Below are 24,002 nucleotides of genomic sequence, written 5' to 3'. Positions count from 1 at the left end.
AGATAGATAGATAGATAGATAGATAGATAGATAGATAGATAGATAGATAGATAGACAGATAGATAGATAGATAGATAGATAGATAGATAGATGATAGATAGATGGATGGATGGATGGATGGATGGATAGACAGATAAATAGACTCTTGAGCAGATACCATGGATGAGCAATGAGTGAGGAGGTCAGAATTGAATAGAAGGAAGATTGCAGACTGGATTGTACTTCTGAAGCAAAACTCCATACTTTATGTATCAATATTCTTCTGATGACTCCATATGACTGTAAATCATGGAGCATTATAAATTATGAATAAAAACTGTGAATAACCCAGAGGGTAAGGGTAGAAATGAATAAGCTACAAAATATTAACCCTGATGGCTTGCCACAAGCAATAGCATAAAATATATCATCCAGGAAATGTTTGATTAGACAAGGAGGTGGGCCTACCAGAATAAGAGACAAAAGATAGACATCCCAAGTGCTAGTGCACATGTAATGTTAAAAGGCTTAGAGGAGAGTTCTAAGCATGTTGTGTGGGTCCCCTATGAAGCATCTTGAGAGAATATGAACTAGAGTCAAACAGGATGAAAAAACATGGGGAAGTCACAGGCAGTCATCACCAAGGAATGGGATATCCATATCAGCAAGATTTTAAAACTCCTCAAGTTGTAGAATAAGTTTTGATTACGTAGAGTTTATATGGATTCTATCTCATCTTATAAGACTTTTCTAGAAGCACAAGCTTATTCTTAAATATTTTCATCAGTATCAATCTAGAGTTTTAACAACACATGGCAAAACAGAATCTTCAATAATGAAGTCCTATAATTTTGTTAATCCTTCAGAATAGTTGTATTGCCTAATGAAACCCAGGCCTACTATTTAAGAAATGTATAGGCTATAGATGGAAGAGTAAAGTCATTCAACCTCTTAGGCCCTCAGTTAAAGACTAGAAAGTCTTTAACTTTAAGTAATTGGACTAGATGATCTCTAAGGACCATTCAGTTTTATAACATCTTATAATCCTATAACAAGAGATTCTCTAAATAGCTGCTGATGAAGTGATGCCTTCTGATAGATATAAGAGTTTATAAAGATTCCAAAGACACCTTCTAAGAAAGGAAAGAATTGGGCCCATCAATTTATAAATCAAATTGTAAGTGTATAAAGCAGGTATGAAAGTGAAAAGGTGAGAAACCATAGGCACATGTACACTATCGTTTAGACATTCCAACATTGCCAATGTTGCATTTTAGTGAAGTTTACTGAGCAGGAATAATTCACAAGAGATTGGGTATGGAAGTAAAAAAGAAAGCCATCTATCATCCTTGAAAATCTTTGAGGAAAAAGACTGCTGCAGTAAATTAGAAAACTGAGGAAAGAAAGATCCACAAAACATCCAATAAATCTTATTTGCTGAGTAGATAGATAGTATATTATGATAAAATTGTGTTTAGACCTTTTTTGTGATTGCGAGGCTGTGTGTGTGTGTGTGTGTATGTGTGTTTGCTCTGTGGGCTATTTCCTTCAGAAACACAAAATCATTGAATAACTGGCAAATACATTGACTTTAAAAAGTTGAACCTGCTAATTGTAAGAGCTGAATCTATTGCAAAAAATATTTCAATAATCACTGTGGATATTGTCCTACTAACATTTTCAATTTGCCATTTAATTTTATGGTGCCTGTTACTTCTTCTAAGTTCATTCATTCATTCATTCATTCATTCATTCATTCATTCATTCATTCTTTACATATTTATTGAGCCAATGTGGTGGATAAACATTTGTAAAATACAGTGTGTTTGTCCTTTAGGAATTTAACATTTAGTACAGGAAGTAAAATATTCACACAAATGACTACAATCCAAAGTAATATGGGATGTGTCAGGTTCATATCACCTACAAAATGCTATAGGAGTTTAGAGGAATACCAGTTAAGCTAATTGGGTAATGATTTTTAAAGTTGGTGACATTTACGTGAGAGAATTCCAGAAAGAACTATGAGAGAAGGTACAAAGATCAAGACAATGCAAGACACATTTTGGGAATTCCTCAAGGGTTAGTTTCTTTGGAGCCAAATGTACTGCATAAAAATATACTGGGAGATAACAAGTTGGAGCTAAATTTTGCAGGATTTTGCAAAGTGAAGATTTTATGGTTTATTTAAATGAATACATACATTTTAAAGAGCACATTAAGCCTTTACTATATGTGAGGCATAATACAGAGCTTTGAGGATACAAAAACACAAAGTATGATAGTCTTTACCCACAAGGTCTTTAAATTCCAGTAGAGGAAGAAGATAGATATAGGGGGTTAATGGGGTGATTTCTTGGAAGCCACAGGAATAATGAGTAAAACAATAAGAAAATTAATTGATTAGTCCTTTTCAAGAATGGTAGCTTGATTGATTATTGAACTCATGGTGAGAGATAGAAAGAATGGCTTCAAAGCAATCCTGGGCATGAAACAGTCTAGATATAGAAAACCGCTCACCAATCAGAACTTCAAGTCCATAAGACCTTACCTTGGTTACCAGGTAAGTGGGAGGCTAAGGGCCATTGAAAGAAAATTGCTGAAAGTTTTTCAGCAACAGATTACTAATATTAATATAAAATGAATTGGAAAGAAGTGGGAAAAATACACTAGAGGTGGAAAGATGTGTAAGTATATTTTTGTGAGAATACTAGAAAGAATTTGTAAATTATGAGCTGATTTAGAGGGTGGCAAGTGGGATGGAAGAGAAGAGACTATTGTCTTGTTTTACTTTGCTGCAGAAGACACAGATAAGATCAATGGATAGAAGATACTGGGGCTGATGTGATCCTGATATGACAAAAAAACTTGCTAAGCCTCAGAGTTCAGCCTATACAAAAACAGAATGTATTACTTCCAGAGGTAATGAGTTCTTAATCACTGGAGCTCTTCAAATGAAAACTGGATGATCTCTTAGGATTGTTGTAGAGCATATTCCACTCAATGAAGCATAAGTCAGATATAGGTGACCTCTTTCTAAAGCTTATTTCAGCTTTGAGCTTCTATGATAATAAGATGACAGGAAAGACTCCAAAATTTCATAATGATAGTACATCTAACAAAATAAAAGAAAGAAAGAAATCACAAAGAGTAACAACTCCTTTATATGGAAAGTTGGTTACTTTCTATATAAATTTTAAAGTAATGCACAGAGATAATAGTGGAATTCTATGGGAGTGGATAAGTCTCTGCTGGAGGGTGTATATACATAGAGAGAGTGAAAAGGGAAAGCAAAAGGATCTTATTTGGAGAATTGGGAGAAAGAAGAGAGACAATTAGTTGAGGCAGTGAGTGAATCATCAGAGCTATAATTAGAGAAGTAGGGTAATGCAGAACTAGAGAAAATAAGGGAAGAACAGAGAAGGTTTAAAGAACAAAGTATTTTTTAAGTGATTAACAGTGACAAATGTCACAAAGAATTTAAGTAGGATGAAGAGTCAGTGATTAGGAAATCATTAAAAACCTTCAGATTCAATAGAGCTGTGAAGGAGGAAGACTGATTAAATAGGACCAAGAACAGAAAACACAAATAGAAAATGAAAGCAGCAAATGTTGACAATACTGTTTGTCAGGAAAGAGAAAAGAAAAGAAAAAAAAAAGACAAGTGTTTGGGCGGTATCTAGAAGATCTATCACGTGGATATATACACACATGCATACATTATAAATATATACATATATATATACATATGTACATGCACAACTATATGTATATATGTGTAGATGTTCATACATACTTATATACCTGTTGTGTATGCATATAGGTATTTGTGTGTGTGTGTGTGTGTGTGTGTGTGTACATATATATATATATAAAGACTGGTAAATATCTGAAAATAGGATCATCGAATCATTGATCTGAAGTTTTGAGAGTTTTTAAAGTGGAAACTAAGAAAAACAGCTCTCTCCTCATCTCTGTCTCATGGAATCTTTTTTTTTCCTTCAAGATTCAACTCAAAGATTCTCTTCTACACAAAGCTTTGTGTAGCTCTCCAACTTCTTTCTCGTTGTTTTCCAGTGAGATATTTTACATTTTCTTCTATTTTTTTTCTTTTGATTTTGTTTTTACTGATTCTTGATGTCTCATAGAGTCATTAGTTTCCATTTGCCTGATCCTAATTTTTAATGAATTATTTTCTTCAGTTAACTTTTGTACTTCCTTTTTCATTTGGCCAACTCTCCTTTTTTTTTTGGCAATTGGGATTAAGTGACTTGCCCAGGGTCATACAGCTAGTAAGTGTCAAGCATGTGGTCTGAGGCTGGATTTGAACTCAGGTCCTTCCTGACTTCAGGGCCGGTGCTCTATCTTCTGTGCCACCTAGCTGCCTCCCAACTCTACTTTTAAAGTTCTTGTTTTCTTCAGTGGATTTTTTCCCATTTGTGCAATTTTATTTTTTTAAAGTTGTTTTCGTCATTCAATATTTGTGCTTCTTTTTTCCAAGCTGTTGACTCTTTTTTTCATAATTCTCTTGCATAACTCTCATTTATTTTCCTTTTTTTTTCTTCTCCCTCTCTTACTTGATTTTTAAAATACTTTTTGAACTCTTCTAAAAAGGACTTTTGGGGCTTAAGTCCAATTCATATTTCCCATTGAGGCTTCACATGTAGGTATTTTCACATTGTTCTCCTCCTCTGAGTTTGTGTTTTTATGTTCCCTGTTGCCATAGTAGCGTTTGATGCTCAGAGCTCTTTTTGTTTTCTTTGCTCTTTTTTTTTTTAAGTTGAACTCTGATTCTGGGGTACGGAGGTACTTTCTTGCACTGGGAGCCAGGAGTCTGGTCGTTGACTCTCTGTACTAGGATGTCTTGGGCTAGCAGCTTGCCCACTGCACTAGAGTGTCTCTGTCTAGTCAGGCCTGTTGTGCACTGGCCTCTTAGGCTATGTTTGCCTGCTATGCTGGGGCTAGAGTCTTCACATCTGCCCTTCTGTGCCACTGTCCTGCTGAGCCTGGACCACAGGGTCTTTGTTGATGATGTGTGCTATGGCTAAGAGCCTCCTGCTGGCTTACCTGAGCACTTATCCAATTAAGATAGACCTTTCCTGAAGTCCTTCTAAGTTATCTTGGACTGGAAAATTGTTTTACTCCATCTTTTTGTGGATTCTGTCACTCCACAATCTGTTTAGAGGCTTGATTTAATGTTGTTTCTGAAGAAAATTGGGGAGAGTTCAGGCAACTTCCTGGTTTCTCTCTGCCATCTTGACTCCACCCCTTCCCACTCCCTCCTTGAAGATGGATTTTACATCATTGAGGAAAATAATCTCTCCCTACCACCTGTTAAGTCTTGTGTTGCCCTTCAAATTACTCATAGTGGTGATGAACTACTTCTGATTGGGGAGGGGGTGAAAGGATAAGGTAGCTGATGTTTCGCTTATACAACTTTATTTCTACTTTTCTTTTCCTTCTCTCTGCTTGAATCTGTATGTTTCTGTATCATAACACAGCAGGTTGGATCAAATGCATTGAAAGCCCATGTGAGTTTTGCACAGGTATTCCAAAACCAAGTAGCAATTACAACATCAATGAATAATAATACCAAAGACCTTGACATATGCAATGGACTCTTGTATATGCTACTGCAGTTCACAAAAATGATTTATTCAGAGGCTCAAGTAATTGTCATCTTCTGGATACTTTTTCCCATTCAACCCAGAAAAGGGCTTATTGGCAGAGAACCACTGCTTGTCAAATGGCCTTACAAATAAGCCTCATCCACAGTATCAGCCTAGTCATCCATTAACTTCCACACTGAAATTTACTCTGGCAGTTATACAGAATTTCCCAGTGCTGTTTTTCAGGACATAAAGAAAGCCTTTTTACACCACAATGCTTTATGCCTTTCAATAAGTTTGAGCAAACGATATGTCATGCAAACTCGTTAGTTGTCTCAAAGTACAGCTGTAAAATCCCTAGCATAAGCCTTTTAAAAAAGAGGCTTACAGATTTAGAGTTGGAAGGGCTTTTAGAGGTCATTGAGGCTAATACTTTCATTTTTAAAATGAGTAAACTAAGGCCCAGAGAGGTTAAGTGACTTGCTCATGATTACACAGTCAATGGATAGTCAGGATATAAATTAAGGACAACTGACTACAAGTATAGCCTATATTTCATTGTCTCATACATTAGAAAAGCAGAACACTGTTGAGTAGGGGACTCACTTTGCAAGACTTAGTGTCTAGTATACTATTTTGGCAGCTAAAAAACTGGAAGCAAGGAAACCAATTAGCAGACTGTTGAAATAGTCTAGACTAACAGTTTTTAAAGTGTGGTCCAAAGAAAGTAATGATAATATGGCCAAGGACAGAGTTCATATTGGATTCGTGTGTGAAATATGTACAACATTATTAAAGTAAGAGATAGAAGTAATAGTAGTAGTGGTAATGGTGATGATGGCAGCGGTGGTGGTGGGTGGTGGTGGTGGTAGTAGTAGTGGAAGTAGAAGTAGTCTTTGATCCAGTCACACTAGACTTCTATGTTTTTCATGAAGCATGACACTAGATCTCTTGGCTCTAGACATTATGTACTCTCTCAACTCTACCTACTTACTTCCCTAGCTTGCTTTAAGTCCCAACTAAGACCCCATATTTAACAGCAAGTTTTTCCCAACCCCCCTTAACTCTAGTGGCTTTCCTCTCTCAATCATTTCTTATTTGTCTTATATATAGCTGGTCTGTATATACTTGTTGGTATATTGTCTCTCCTCTCCACATTAGATTGTGTACTCCTTGAGGGCAGGGACTATCTTTTGCCTCTTTTGGAATCCCCAGTGCTTAACACAGTAGCTGACACGTGATAGGTGCTTAATAAGAATTTACTGATTGATTGGTTGACTGATGTTCTATGATACTGTTTGTATTTAGTTACTTTTATGTTATCCCCTCTCCTCTTATATAATATAATCTTTTACAGGGACTTTTCTGTTTACAGCCTTTTGTATCCACAACACTTAGCATAGTTTCTGACACATAGTAAGTGCTTAATAAATGCTTTTTCATTGACTAAGTCAAGGTTCATGTTCTGCTGCTGACTTACACTGAAATTTTTGTCCATTCAAACTCCTTTGGTCTTTTTTATGTGATCTTTTACCTACACCTATTTTTTTTTTCAAACTATAAAATAAAGTGTTGTGGCTCAATACTACACTTCATTAAACAGGCACCAGAAGCAGCTAGCTGACATACTGACAGTTGGGCTTGCAGGGAAGAAGACCTGAGTTTGAATTCTGCTTTAGCCAGTTACTAATTGTGGGGCCCTGGGAAAGTCACTTAAATTCTCTCAGCACCAGCATCCTTATCTGTAAAATGGATATAATAATGACACTTAATTCACAGGGTTGTTTTAGTGATCAAATGAAATAATGCATGTAAAGATGTTTATATACCTTAAAGCATTATATAAATGCAAGACATTGTTGTTGTGATTGTTGTTGTTGTTGTTATTCATGACCTATTATGTGCAGAGATACTGGGACACATGGACAAAAATAATCAACCTTTTCTCTATATAAATGATAGCTATCATCAACATTTATTATTATCATCTATTGCCTATTATGTACAGAGACTCTGGCACATGAAGAAATATTTAAGATATTCCAAAACTTAGAGAGATAGGATATATGCATAAACAAGCACAATGCAAAATAAAATATAATATCATTATGGGAGTAAAATGTGTTTGGAGTGTCTTCTAATAGTAAGAAATTATTTGAACATGAAATATATTTAATTGATTTTCACTCTGGAAAAATACTCCATCACCAACTTAAATTGACCTCAGATGTTCTTAATAGGACAAATCATTCAGAGAGGACAAGTATATGGGGTCATATTTCTAGAGTTGGAAGGGACCTAGAATTTATCTGATCAAATCCTATCATTTTATAGAGGAGGATATTGAGAGTCAAGAAAGTGACTTCACCAAGGTGTAATGGGTAGAGTCAGAGACCTGGGCATATGAACCTAGTTCCTCTAACTCCATGGCTGGTGCTCTTTGCTTTGGACCACTCTGCCTCTGGTTACTAAAAGCAATCCACAAAGACAATAGAGCTCAACAGGACTTGTTCAAGTTGGTTTAAAGCTTTCAAGAGCCCAGGTGAACTTTCCAATTGCAGCTTCAATTTTCATCACTGGCATCAATTTGTGTCATAGGGTAAGGATCCCTTTTGATTATGTCTGCTCCACTAAGCTAAGGAACATTTTTCAATCAATGGTCTTGCCATCTCAAAGTAAAGATACTCAAGTTTTACAGACAAAGCCTGAAACCTTCTTAATCATTTGCATTATTATTCAGAAAGAAGAGCTTAGGTTCAATGACTATTGTAGTGCAAATTACAGAGCAATCTCAGCTGCCTGTCTCTGGTTTTATTACCTTATTATTATTTAGTGGTTCTCTAGCCGCAAACTCAGAGATCATGCAAATGTGTTCTTTGGTAAAGTCACCATGTACCTGAATAATTTGTCTCAAAGGAAGTCAAACCTTATGTAGAATCACTAGTGAAGATTATTTATCAAAGCTTTTCTAAAAAAAAAGGTAAGCTTCTGATTATATTGAGGCCTACTTTACCTCTGACAGAAAGCCTATCAGGAATGCTATTATTAAGCCATAAATGCCTGTATTAAAATATGTTGTCTATATGTTACTGTATTACTAATTCATGTTATGGTTCTGTACCATTGGCTTTCTAATATTTCATACCATAAACAAAACTGCAATAACTACAGCAAATTAAAGCATGATACATTTATTTGAACTTCAGAGCCAACAAATGTACCCTCTTAGTACTAAATCCAGGCAAGTTATTTTTACACAGAAACAAATAAATTCAATGATAGGATAGTCGTTTATTTACTATATGCATTCCATGGACTACCTTTAGACTGATAGTTATTTTAATTGGTCAGCAATTCATACTGTTACAAGAGTTGGGTATAGTGCATTTATAGCCAGTTTCATGTGTAGTGAATTTATTCCTCAATTAATTTTATTTTATGGAACATTATTTCCTAGGTGGGTTTTCCCATGTTGTTTTTGCAAATTTGCTTTGCTTTCTGGACAAACAATCTATAATGGATTCAATTCTACTAATACTACTGGAATTGTTAAGGATGGGCAATGTTGAGGCAGATCTGACTCAGACCAGTATTCTGTTATTTTAGGTTCTATGTTGGGATGAGATGAAGCACTTATAGGTTATTCAACTGTTAACAAAAGGAAGTTAATTAAGTCACATCATAAAAAAAATCTATTAACAAAGATGCTCTACCACTTGCCTCAAGGTGTATATGACTCTCTTCAATTCTCTGTGCAAATGTATCTTGTAAAAAGACAGGATATGGTGTCTTATGTGATCTTAAGATATCTGCCACATATAAAGTACAGTACTGTGGAAGGTATATTGAATATCGGAGGACTTGGGTTCAGATTCCATCTCTGTCACTTATTATTTATACTACTTTGGGAAAGTTAATTTCCTCCAGACTGACATGAGGGGGTTGAATTCTAAGTTACTAGTACATCCAAACACTGTTTTAGGCACTATGATACATGCAATGGTACAATAAAAAGTAGTCCTTTCCTATTAGGTAAAATCTAAATAAGTTCTTTTTAAGCATATTGTGTTGTTGTTGCTGTTGTTGTTGTTGTTGTTGTTGTAATTGTTGTTGTAATTGTAATTGACAACACAGAATATTATCTTGGCAAAGATTTGGAGTCATGAATTCCTGGGTTGAAGACCTTCCATTGATACATATTAACTCTTCAAAATAAAAATGAGCAAGTCATTTAAACTGTCAGTGTCCTAGGCAACTTTCAAAGATTATACATTTTAAATAAGGTGAAAACTTGAATTGATAGACAGTTTCCTCAACTGAAATTTCCTTGTGTTAATAAAACCACAGGGCTAGATCTTATTCCTATGCATATCTATTTGACACATACTGACAATGTGACAAAGGACACATTACTTGACCTATCAATGTTACCAAGTAAGATCACTCTGGTATAGTGGAGATAGGGCTGTAGTTTGAGTCTGGAAGAAGTGGTTTCAAATACTGTCTCATATATTAACTGTGCCACCTTAGGCAAATCATTTAATAACTGAGCCTCCAATTCTTCACCTGAAAAATGAGATATGTTGGACTCAAGGACACACAATTCTAAATCTATGATCTATAATCATATGATTAAATTCTAGACAGTTTGCATTTTCTTTAGTGGGAGGAAGTTCCATTCAGGAATCCCTCAAATGAATGAATCACAGATCTAGAATCCCCACTCATCTCACAAAAGTAGTTATCATGATATTTAAAATTTCTCTTAGGTAGTCACAGAGAGGTTAAGTGACTTGTTGACTGTATATTCACATGTGTACGGAAGGTTAGGACTCATTTTCTAACTCTTATTACATGCTACATTGCCACATAATAAATGTATAATAAATACTTATTGACATGAAGTCCTTGGTCATGAAACAAAGAAGCATTAACTCATGATGTAGCAGGATCAAGGTTTCCAAAACTTAGTTACTTCATACTGTTAACTTGGAGCACTAAGGCCACCATCTTAACTTATCATAGCCCCACCATAAGCCTAGATAGAATGTTAAAAAAAAAAATTAAATGGAGTTGTAACACTGGTAATGATTCTGATAATAGCCTTAGAAAAATGTATTATTGGAGATTGATGACAAAGTAGACATAGCCTCTAGCAGAGACAAAAATAATGGAAAATAGAAAAGTAATGGTTTTGTGTCAAGGATAACTTTGGACACAAGGAGACATGATTTTATTCTGAATGCTAAAGAGAGAGGTCATGTGCATTTTCCATCAAAATATGATTTTTATAGAAGCCACTGCAAAGCACACTGCAATAATTAAGTGAATCCTTGATCTAATTGTCATGGGTATGCTCTCTACAAATGTAGATAACATCTAAGAGACACCCTCTTACCCTGTACAATTCATTTCTTGAGAGGTAGCAGGGTTTAGTGTAAAGTTATATTGAACATGGGAAAAAAGAAAGTTCATTTCAACTGCTGATTCTGATTATAAGCTTTGTAATCCTAGATAAATTATTCTTTCTTTGAGCCTCAGTTTCCTTATCTGGAAATAGGAGATGAACCCATTCATAGATGAGAAGGCAGCTGACTAGAAGTACCTCCTTAAAAAGAGAATATTAGCCCAGCAAACATTGACTCCAATTAGTTTATTAGCAGCAATTGTACCTGTAGTCATTTAGGTTCTATATTGGGAGGAGATGAAACATTTATAGGTCATCCAAATGTTAACAAATGGATGCTAATTTAGCCACCCCACAGGAACAATATTAACAAATATACAGGACGAGCCAGGATTTATGATTTAAAAAAAAATGCTAACTTCTAGTCATTTTAGGTAACGATCTACAGTAGAAAGCCTTGGCAGCTGGGGCACTAGGCATTTTGGGCTCTGAAAAGTGAATAAGTGGAATCTCACAATTTTACATTGGTTCAGTTGTAATTCTATCTTTCGCTATTCCAAGTATGACTCTGATCATATCAAATATTGAGAGAGCATTGGTGAAAACAAAAATTAGAGCTGTCTACCTATTACCTAAGTATTGAGTCCCACCACTTCAAACAATTTTTTTTAAGAACTCAGTTTCTTCTAGGTGTATTAATTAGCTCATTCTACTTCCTTAGGAGTATTAGATATGTAGTGACAAGCACTGTAAGTGATGATGTGTTCTTATCTGGGCCTTGTAAAATAGAAGACTGATGGTAGTGTGTTTGAAATTTTTTTTAGCTTTCTTTTTTTCCCATAATAATATTTTTATTTTTTGCAATTACATGTAAAGATAGTTTTCAACATTCATTTTTGTAAAATTTTGAGTTCCAAATATTTCTTCTTCCTCTTCTTTCCCTCCTCCCCCAGAAAGCACACAATCTGATTTAGGTTATACATGTACAATCTTGTTAAACAGATTTCCACAGCAGTTATGTTGTGAAAGAAGAATCAGAACAAAAGGAAAAAAAAACATGAAAAACAAATAAATAAACAAAAGGAAAAATAGTATGCTTCAATCTTCATTCAGACTCCATAGTTCTTTTTCTGGATGTGGTTAGCATTTTCCATCATGAGTCTTTGGAATTCTCTTTGATTATTGTATGGCTGAGAAGAATTAAGTCTCTCCTCGTTAATCATCACACAATGTGGCTGTTGCTGTGTACAATGTTCTTCTGATTTCTGCTCACTTCACTAAGCATCACTTCCTGTAGGTCATTCCAGGTTTTCTGAAATCCATCTGCTCATCATTCTTATAGAACAATAGTATTCCATTACATTCACATGCCACAACTTGTTCAGCCATTCCCCAAATGATAGGCATTTCCTCAATTCTCAATTCTTAATCACCACAAAAAGATAAATATTTTCCACATGTGTGTCCCTTTCTGCTTTTTTTTTATAATCTTTTTGGGATCCAGACCTAGTAGTGGTATTTCTGGATTGAAGGATATGCCAACTTTGATTGTTCTTCAGGCAGAGTTTCATATCGCCCTCCAAAATGGTTGGATCAGTTCACAACTCCACAAACAATGCATTAGTGTCCCAATTTTCCCATATCTTCTCCAACATTTATCATTTTGCTTTTCTGTCATATTAGCCAATCTGATAGGTGTGAGGTGGTACCTCAGAGATGTTTTAATTTGCATTTCTCTAATCAATGACGATTTAGAGCATTTTTTCATATAACTATAAAAAGTGTTAATTTTTTATCTGAACACTATCCGTTCTTATCTTTTGACCATTTATCAACTGAGGAACGACTTGTACTCTTATACATTTGACTCAGTTCTCTATATATTTGAGAAATGAGGCCTTTATCAGAAACACTGGATGTAAAAATTGTTTCCCAGCTTTCTGCTTTGTTGGTTGCATTGGTTTTGTTTGTGCAAAACCTTTTTAATTTAATGTAATCAAAATTATCCATTTTGCATTTCATAATATTCTCTATCTGTCGTTTGGCCATAAATTCTTCCCTTCTACACAGATCTGGCTGCTAAACTATTCCCTGCTGTCCTAATTTGCTTATGGTATCATCACATATCCAAATCATGTACCCATTTTGACTTTATCTTAGTATAGAGTACAAGATGTTGGTCTATGCCTAATTTCTACCATATTATTTTCCAATTCTCGTAGCAGCTTTTGTTAAATAATGAGTTTTTATCCCAGAAGCTGGAATTTTTGTGTTTATCAAAAAGTAGATTATTATAGTCATTGACCACTGTGTCTTGCATACCTCCTATTCCATTGATCCACCACTCTATTTTTTAACCAGTATCAAATAGTTTTGATGATTGCTACTTTATAATATAGTTTTAGATCTGGTATAGTTAGGCCACCTTTCTTTACATTTTTTTCATTAATTCTCTTGATATTCTTGATTTTATATTCTTCTTGATGAATTTTGTTATTATTTTTCTAGCTCTGTAAAATATTTTTGATAGTTTGATTGGTATGGCACTGAATAAGTAAATTAATTTAATTAGAATTGTTTTTTTTTAATATTAGCTCAGCCTATGCATGAACAATTGATATTTTTCTAATTGTTTAGATGTGACTTTGTGTGGAAAGTGTTTTGTAATCGTGTTCATATAGTTCTTGTGTTTGTCTTGGCAGGCAGATTCCCAAATATTTTATATTATCTACAATTATTTTAGGTATATTTTCTCTTTCTGTCTCTTGCTGCTGGGCTTTTTTGATAATATATAGAAATGCTGATAATTTATGTGAGTTTATTTTATATCTTGCAACTTTGTTAAAGTTGTTAATTGCTTCGAATAGTTTTTTTTACTTGATTCTCTAGGATTCTCTAAGTATATCATCGTATCATCTGCAAAGAATGATAGTTTTTTTTCCCCTCATTGCCTATACTAATTCCTTCAATTTATTTTTCTTCTCACATTACATATAATGCTTGCTGAGTGTATTTGAAATTCTTAAAGGCATTATCAAATAAATACCAAACAGATGAATTATCAAATATACTCATTCATTTTCTTCAAAATTATCCAAATCTTATTATAGTATCTTTAGCAAAGAAAAGATACATGACAAGGGTGATTAAATCTTTTTCTTTCATTTTTAAAATTTTCTTTAAGTTATTTTTCTGTACAAAGACAAACTTTAACAATTAGCATAAATATTTACATTCAGTTTAGATCAACTCAAGTAAAAGGGCAACTTGATTGTGTAAAATACATTTTAGGCACCCCAGGAAATATACTGAGACTAAAAGAAAGAGGAAGGGCATGTTTTTTAGAATAAAGGAATTAGATCATATATTTAGAGCTGGACGTGACCTTAGAACCCATTTAGTTCTAATCTTTTCATGCCTAGGGAAGTTAAGATACTTTTGTAAGGTAATTCAAGCCAGTGGAATGGCTAGAATTCCAACTCATATACCTGGATCATAAATTTAGAGCTGCTGTGGACATTTGAATTCAAATCTCTTGTTTTGAGATAAAGTAACTGATGCACAATGTGATTAATCAAATTGACCAGGGTCACACAACTAATAAATATCTGAGGCAAGATTAGAACCCTGACTGCAAATCCAGCCATTTATTTACCAAGGTTCCTAGAACCTGTGACTCCAAATCTGGCATGCTGTTTCCCTGTACCACCCGGTGTCCCATGATTCCCAATTTCAGATTGAACTCTTTAAATTGTCTGACTGCAGTGATTTGATTCAGTTACTTTAAAGGTCTGCTTCTACCTAAAAGGTAATTAGTCCCTATGCATTACTTAAATGATGTACTATTTAATCAAGGTTTCAATTTTACTTAGTGCCTCAGAAATCGTGTAGAAAATTAAAACATGAAGTTTACAGGTTTCCTCCGCAAGGAGAAATATCCGAGAAATTGATTAAAGTTCTTTCATCCTAGATTATCAAAATTCCTGTAAAGATTAAGTAGTTCTGAATGTCCAACAAGACATGAAAATTGAAATGATATAGTAATGGAACATGCTTGTGCCACTGGTATAGTTGTTGTTTCCTATTTTTTCTCTACTAATGTTACTTCTATAAGAGTTGGACCAATGAAAAGGAATCAAACATACACTAAAAAGAGATTTACTGTACTGAGGGAGAAATTCAACCAACATGGCTTAAAATGAGAGTTACTGGAGAGTCTGGAGCTGTAATAGCAACTCCAAATTAAGCAGGGGGGAGGGTGTGTGTGTGTGACATTTTCTGGAAGATTAATTTAGCAAAGTGCTTGGGAAATAGAGACAAAGACAGAATAGCCTTCATTCCTGTATAGCCTTCTGCTTTCACTGAAACAATGAGGGGGCACTAGAGATATGGAATGAATGTGCAAAGATTTAGACAGTGATTGTTTTATATTATTTTTTTCTTTTTGTATATTCTTTATTTAGATATAGCAGGCATATACCAGTAAATAGCAAACATACTCACCATCTCCCACTTCCCCCATATATATGCTTACATTATATTCCCTGAAAACAATGTGTCCAAGGTATCTAATAAAGAATCACATTATTTTTAGATTGACTCCATGCATTAACAGTTGATGGTCAAAATGTATAAGCTTTGCTCAGTGACAATATTATATACATTGTCTCCTCCATTAGAATGTGAACCCCTTGAGAACAGGGACTAACTTTTTTATGTGTATTCCTCCAATTGAGCATATAGTTTTGCTCATAGGAACATTAAATAAATGTTTCATATTTTCATCCAATTACCAGTGACTAGCTAACCTTCCAGAGGATCTAAATCCCACCCATATTTATAGTCATGCAAAAAAAATGGAAATAGGGTAACATCACACAGTTTTAGCAATCTGTGGAAATGTAGTTTACAGTGTCTCCAAAGTGATGCAAATTAAGCAGTTGGAAGAGTCAGTTTCACTGTGCACCCAAAGGCAACAACAACATCACTTCATGAATCCCTTGGACGTTTTATCTTTAAACACTTACAAGAAACATAAGTAAATAGATTACTATAATCATAATGGTAATTCATGCACCAACATGTTTTGAAGAGACTAGAGAAGTAGAGAAATTAAATGAAGAAATCAACAAGATTTCCTAAATTCATCTTGATAATCAGTGGCTTAAATGTAAATTTGAGTAAACCAGCTATGTATGTATACACACACATACACATATTTTGCATGCATACATATATATATATGCATACATTATACATTTATACAGATATGTATTGTATGTGTATATGTGTATAAATGTGCATGTGCAATACACATGTGTGTATATATGTATGTACATGTATGTGTGGGTATGTATGCATGTCTTTGAAAACAATCTAGGAGTAATAAGTGAAAAGTATTGTCAGTTGTTCAAAAGTCTCATATTTTCATATCATTTTTTTCTGTAAGAATAGATTTAGAATACAGTGTACATGACAAATCACATGTAGGCACATATCACAATACGAAATTGTGATATCAATTTTGAGAGACCTTAGTGGAGCTGTGGGTGCTAGATCTAGAATTAGAAATACCTGTTTTCAAATCCCACCTGTAATATTAACAGGTATATGACTTTGTGAAAGTCACTTAATATCTCTTAGTTTAAGTTCCCTCATTTGTATAATGGGGATAATAATAGCAACTATCTCAGATAATTATTGTGAAGATTAAATGAAATAACATGTACAGCACTTTGCAACCCTTAAATTACTGTTATTGCTATTATTGTTGTTACTGTTATTATTATTATTTCCAATATTATATATAGACACAAATGAAAATGAGATTATCTGAAATGTAAAAATTTGGCTCTTTATCTTTCTTCTCTTTCCAGTTACTTCATCTCTTTCCAGTCAGATCATTAAATAATTAGAACAAAGGTGAAAATATATACTCAACAATAAAAAAAATAAAGGTGAGAAGACAATGTATGTGGTAAAAAAAAGTTGGGGACAAAACAGCACTCTGTGTTAGGCCTGAAAGTGATAACTTCTGCTAGGGATTAAGGAACATTGTAGAATAAGTCAGATACAGAGAGAAAAAGCTTTCATATACATTAGTGGTTATGATAGGTAATGCCAAAGTGAGATATTGACCTCTAATACTTCCTGCTAGAGCACTGCTTTTTCCAAGATTGCCCCTTAAGGTCATGTATTGTTATTTCCTATGGCCTCTGAGATAACCCATATGTATGTATATCCATAGACAGACACACATATGTATATATGCACACATATACATGCATACTTCTACATGTGCATGTTCATTCTTTGCAGCTTTTGAACTGTGTACTCATAAAGGAATTTGTTAATAAAAATAGAGAATTTTGAACATTATCTGGGTGGAGTCAGTCAGTCAATAAATATTTATTAAATGAGTAATATGTCCAGGAAATGTGGTAAGTGCTAGGAATGAAAAAAAAAAAAAAAGACAAAAGACAATCTTTGCACTTGAAGACCACACAATCTAATGAGGTAGAAAGGAAGTAAACATCTATGCACAGACAAGATATATGCAAGATAAATAGGAAAAATCCACAGTGGAAATTTACTAGCATTAAGGTGGCTTGGGAAAAGCTTTCTGTGGAGGATGAGTCCTTTGTGTCTTCCATGAGAACTACTGATATTACCATGCAATATGAATTATTGAAAGCATCAGAACAAGGCTCAATCGGACTGGGCAGATTATCGTTAGAGGATTTCTTTACAGAAATCCTGGAAAGACACAGACAAGAAGAACAAAGGATGAGACACAAACATTTATTAAATTTCCACTATCTACTTGATACTAGCCAAGCATCAGGTTACAAAAGAAGGGCGGAGGGAGAAAGAAAGGAACAGCTATAAAATAGTCCCTGCTTTCTAGGAGTTCACAGTCTATTTGTCTCTCCTTTGGGAGAGATGGGATACTAAATCCTATATACAAACATTATTTCAGAAGAGAAGCATCAGCTTTAAGTAGGATCAGCAAAGAAAAGCTTCTGGCAGTATATGGGATTTTAACTGGCACCTGAAGGAAGCCAGGGAAACTAGAAGGCAATTATGAAGAGAGTATTCCAGACATGGGGGACAGACAGTGAAAAGGCCCAGATTTGGAAGTATGTGGATGGATTATGATCTATACTAGTGAATAGAATGCCCTTATGAATGAGATCATGTGCCCATTGAATGATTAAGGTAACTAAGTGCCCTTTACCTCATTTGAGGCAATTTAAGTGGTATATATAGTAGACAGAGTGCTGCATGTGAAGTTAGGAAGGCTTCATTTCCAATCTTGCCTCAGAAACGTATTAGCTATGTGACCCTAGGAAAATCTCTTAACCGTTCTAGATCTCATTTAACAAATGGAGTTGTACTAAGTGGCTTCTAAGGTATCTTCCATCTCTAAATCTAGAATAATGATGGTGACATTTATGATAACATTTATATAGCATTTTAGGGTTTGCCAAGTGCTTTATAAATATTATCTCATTTGATTCACACATAAATTCTGAAAGGTAGGTAGTAGTCTCATTCCCATTTTATAGGCCAAGAAACTGAGGCTGAGAAAGAATAAGCGATTTGCTTAGGACCACAGGGCTAGGAAGTATAGAAGATATCATGTGAATTCATGCTTTCCAGATCCCAGATCCATTCCTTCAACTTTATTCATATGTATCCTAATTTGGTACCCTGCTGTGAGAACTTTTGTATAAAATGGGGGCATTTTGAAACATATCTAAGAATCTGCACTCCTTAATACATGACAAAAGTTTCTCATAGTTTTGGAGCTCTTCAACTCAAATATTCTCTTCAATAATGCTGCCATTCTTTTTTTTCTTTTTTTTTAAAGACCTCTTAATGTTAATTTGTTCTGAATTAACACTAGCTACATGATCAAAGAGGTAAATTTTTTCAATTGGCTAAAAATCATATGAGTAAGTACAAGAATTGGGTGAGGAAGGGGAAGGGAGTGACCCAGAAGAGTTAGCTAGGAAGCAAAGACTGTATATAACAAATTCTTAATCTGTTGACTAAATATGCAGGTATCTGTCCTGTTCCATGCGACTTTCATGAATCACTTGTTTTGGGAGTCATTAGCTGAAAGTCACAATTCATCAGCTGTGCATTTCAAAACTTGTATGTTAAGGTTTTGGCAACCTAATTCAATTAAGCAGTAGGGAAGCTTACTATATAGATGAACCATGCATTAAATCCCATTTTAAATGAAGAATTCCATTTTAAGTGAATTATCATCCCATATTCTTTCACTTTATTCGCTCTTATTCACATTATTAAGAGAATAATCACTTTTTCTTCTGCTTGACAGTGTACAGATACATATGCACACACACACACACACACACACCTGCACACACACATTTAAAACAATGATACAAAACTCAAATAGAAACAAGGATTAAACTGAATATAAGGATCCCTGTGGGCTATGTATTGACTTGGAATAACACATATTAACATTAACTATAATCTATTATGTTATTATTTACTCTGTTAAATAGTTCTCAATTTCATTTAATCTGGTTCAGGTGATACTTGGGAATGTTGTTGCCCAAATGCAGGCCCTCTGGCTGATATTTGACACCCCTACTTTAGACTACTAATTAAATTAAAAGGAAAGGGAAGAGAAAAAAATAAGCATTTATTAAGGATCTACTACGTGCCCGTCACTGTGCTAAACAAGTTTACAAATACTGCCTTGCTCAATCCTCACATCAACTCTATTAGATAAATGCTATTAAAGGTATAACAAGAATATGTATGCTATGCTATCTTTCTCAAAACACTAACATTTTTTAAAATTAATATATGCTTTGGGGTACCCAACAAAGTAACTTGATTATTGGTTTATAGTAGTACTTTAAGGTTTGTATCCCTCCATCCCTCTTCCTTCCCCCCAGCCATACCACCTAGCACAGTGCTAAGCATATGCAGGCACTCGATAATTTGAAGGATATATGGTGCCACTGAAATTTTTATATATATGGCATTGGTGAACCTGGGGCCAAGCAGACTGAGAAGAAGCCACTTTCTGAAGAATGAGATGTGGTTTTCTGTAACTAGAAGATAGATTGTGCTGCTTGTTCTACCAATGAATATAGGACTTGTCGTTTGAATAACAGAGAGCTTCATTTTTCTTTATGGGAAAGGTTCTCAAGTACACTTGCAAGCAGTTGGAAAAATGGAGGAGGTTGGGAAAAGACAGGGATTAGTTAGTGAGGAATGTGCAAATGATAGATGAGTGAGCAAGTCAGTAGAATACCTAAATCACTGAGTCTTGGACCCATAGGTTGCTAGCTGCACTTAGAGATCTGTCTTGGTTCTCATTTTGTGTAACCTTTGTGATATGTAGAAAACTTCATGGTTTTTCATGCCCGAATACTGTGTGATGCTCATGTAGTGTTTACCAACATGGAAATAATGAGGAAACCATGACCTTAGTTTATTTCAATCTCACCAACTTGGTCTTAGTTCTATTTTCCTAGAGCACAATACCTGGGTCAGTGTTGGCCAACATCATATACAAGCCCAAAAATAGGGAGAGGGGAAGAAACAGGGAAAGGAGAGGAAGGAATAAACACTCATTAAGTGCCTATTATGATAAGTGCCACTCTTCTAGTCACACAACAAATATTATCTCATTTGATCATTTGACAGAAGGGACAAAGATTTAGATCAGAAAATGGCTAGGGAAATAATCAGAAAGGGTAGCTATTAATGGAGGGTTTACAGGCCCATAAATGATTAATAGTTAAGCCTCATACTTCCTCTCTGTCTGCTTCTTTCTCTCTGTACACAAATACACATATGTACATATTTATACTTATATGTATATGCATATATAACATATCTATCAATATCTATAACCAGATATAGATATATACTGTTCTCAAATGTGGGTTCCAATAATATTGTCAATGTACAAGGTCTATGTGTCTATATTCATAGACACACATGTACACATATACATACATACATACACACATGCACACATGCATACATACACACATACATACATAAACATTGACCATATTTTTGGAACCCAAATTTGAGACACATGATCTACCAGAGGATATTCCACTGGCAAAACCTCATTGAAATTATATATGATTTTCTTGAAGCTGGATTCATTCCAGAAAATCTGGGACATATGGGACTAGGTAAAACTGTGGCAATCAGTCAATCAATCAATAAATATTTATTAAGTGGCTACTATGTTCCAGGCACTGCACTAAACACCGGAAATTTGAAAAGAGGCAAAAGATAGTCCTTTACCTCAAGGAGCTTGCAATCTAACAAAACAGATATACAAAAAAAAAAAAACTATTTACAGGATACATAGGAAATAATTAACAGAAGGAAGGCACTAAAATTAAGAGGGGTTAAGAAAGTCTTCCTGGAGGAGGTAGTTTCAGTCTGGACTTAAAGGAAGTTAAGGAGGTCAGTAATCTGAAAGGAAGAAGTAAAGGATTCCAATCTTGGACACAGCCCTAAAGAATGTCCAGATGCATCATGAAACAGCCAGGTGGCCAGTGTAGGTAGTTCAAAGGATTTCTGTTTGGCAGCAAGGTCAGAGAAGACTGAAGAGATGAAAGGAGGCTAGGTTACGAAGGCCTTTGAGGAAATCATGACCTTAGTGTCAGGCAGAGCATTTTGTGTTTGGTCTTGGAGGCATTAAGAAGCCAATAGAGTTTGGTGAGGTAGGGAAGGGTAAGCAGGGTTCAATGTGATCAAACTTATGCTTTAGGAAGATCACTTTATTGACTGAATGGAAGGTAAATTGGAGTGGAGAGAGACTTGAGTCAGACAGACCAGACAGAAGGCTACAATGGTAGAGATATGAGGTGACAAGGGCCTGCACTAGAATGGTGCCGGTGACAGAGGAGAGAAAGGAGCATATTCAAGGGATATTACAGAGAGGAAATCAACAGGACTTGGCAATAAATTAGATATGGGAGCTGAGAGGTAGTGAAGAATTGAGGATGACTCCAGAGTTGTGAGTACACTGGAGAGATGGCTAGTCTTGGAGTCAGGAAGACCTAGGTTCTAGTCTTGTCTATATCATATATTATTTGTTTGTAGCACTGGGAGAGTCACAACAGTTCATTGCCCTCAGTAACTTGTTAAAACATTAAGTGAAGGATTGGCACCAGTGACCTGTCCAACTATAACAGAAGTCCAGACAAAAACAGAGAGAGAGAGAGAGAGAGAGAGAGAGAGAGAGAGAGAGAGAGAGAGAGAGAGAGTGAGAGTGAGGAGGAAAGCAAAAATACTTCTCTGTCCAGTTCTCCCTCTCTCTTTATTTCCATGTTACTATCCATGTTATTTGGTTAGGACAACAAACCACCCATAAATGCATAAATACCGGAGGCAAAATAAAACAAAAGAGAAGGACAATAGTAGATCTCTTATTATTTTTTTAAAGAAAGACCATCTTGCTTTGAAACAATAAAAATTCAGCTTATGCCTGAGGCACCCTTTCATGATCCCAATACATCCATAAAGCAGGATCAACTGTCTCATTCAGAGAAGAAGGCAAATAAACAAAACGTGAGAAGCATACTGGTAATACTGCCATAAATGTGAATATTCAAGGGTCAAATCTCATAAACTAGAATGGCAAAAATCATGAAAAGCTTTGGGTCAGAAGAGCTAAATTCAAGCCCTGATTTTGACACTTACTAGCCATCTTAATGTTATTGTCATTTCATTTTAGTGAGCCATAGTTTCCATAGCTGTAAAATGGGGATGATAAAACTACTATCTAATCTACCAGATTGTGTTGAGAAAAATGATTTGTAAATCCTGAAGTACTCAGTAAATCAAAGTTGTCATTTTATATATAATATATATATGCATATATATGCATATATGCCTATACATGTGTATATATACATATACGTGTATATATAATTTCATAAGTGTTGACAAAATGAACTAGTTATCAAATATTTATTGCCATAGGATCATAGATTTACAACTGGGAAGAAGCTGAGGACCCATCTGGCTAGTACACTTTTCTCATTTAACAGAGGAAGACACTAAGTCTTGTCTGAGGTCATAGAGGTCACTAGAGGTGATATATGACCTAGAATCTTAGACTCCAGGGTCTCAATGTTCTTTTCACTATACCACACTGTTTCCATTGGTAAGTTCATCAATAAGAAGAAAGAAAGAAAGAAAGGAAGAAAGAAAGAAAGAAAGGAAGAAAGAAAGAAAGAAAGAAAGAAAGAAAGAAAGAAAGAAAGAAAGAGAGAGGGAAGGAAGGAAGAAAGGGAAGGAAGGAAAGAAGAAAAGCAAAAACTTCAAAATATTGACAATCAACAAAATCAAATCTATAAAATGGGAACAGCAAGTAGAATTTTAAAATAATATCACTAGTGCTTTCACCATTCATGACAGTATGACTGTGGGAAAACTTTTTTGTCAAGTCAGATTTCAAACTGAGTTTGGGACTCACAGTATTAGTAACTCATAAGTTACTTAGATTAGGCTTTGTTTATACACAGTAATATATAACTGTTACCTGCAATTGGATTTGATCTTCTGGTCAATAAATATGTATTATTTCTTTAAATGTGACTAGGGCAAATTTGTTGAAATCCTTTCATAAACACAAAAGCCTTCCCACAGTCATAATGTCAGGAATCATGAAAATCCTAGCAGTTTTTATTCAAAATTCTACTCAATGTTGCTATTTTATAAATTTAGCATTGTTGATTGTCAATATTTTGGTGTTTCTTTCTTTCATATATATCATTATTATTGGAATATATGTATATATGTGTATATTTATATATATATGAATATATCTATCTGTATCAGAGATGTTAATAGAGAGAATTGAAATTAAATAAGAGGCACTGTTACATATATGTGTGTATGTGAGCAAACAAGTGTACGTATGGAGAGATAGATGATAGATAGATAGATAGATAGATAGATAGATAGATAGATAGATAGAT

General features: G+C 34.6%; 1 pseudogene; it reads left to right on the top strand.

Moving 5' to 3' along the window:
- Positions 1-24,002, top strand: part of LOC114024400 — a 64,043-nt pseudogene that overhangs the window by 38,693 nt on the left and 1,348 nt on the right.

The sequence above is a fragment of the Vombatus ursinus genome, unplaced genomic scaffold (genome assembly GCF_900497805.2).
Source record: "Vombatus ursinus unplaced genomic scaffold, bare-nosed wombat genome assembly UNPS02014821.1, whole genome shotgun sequence".
In the NCBI taxonomy this organism is placed as follows: domain Eukaryota; kingdom Metazoa; phylum Chordata; class Mammalia; order Diprotodontia; family Vombatidae; genus Vombatus; species Vombatus ursinus.
This window is presented reverse-complemented; position numbering and strand designations above follow the sequence as displayed.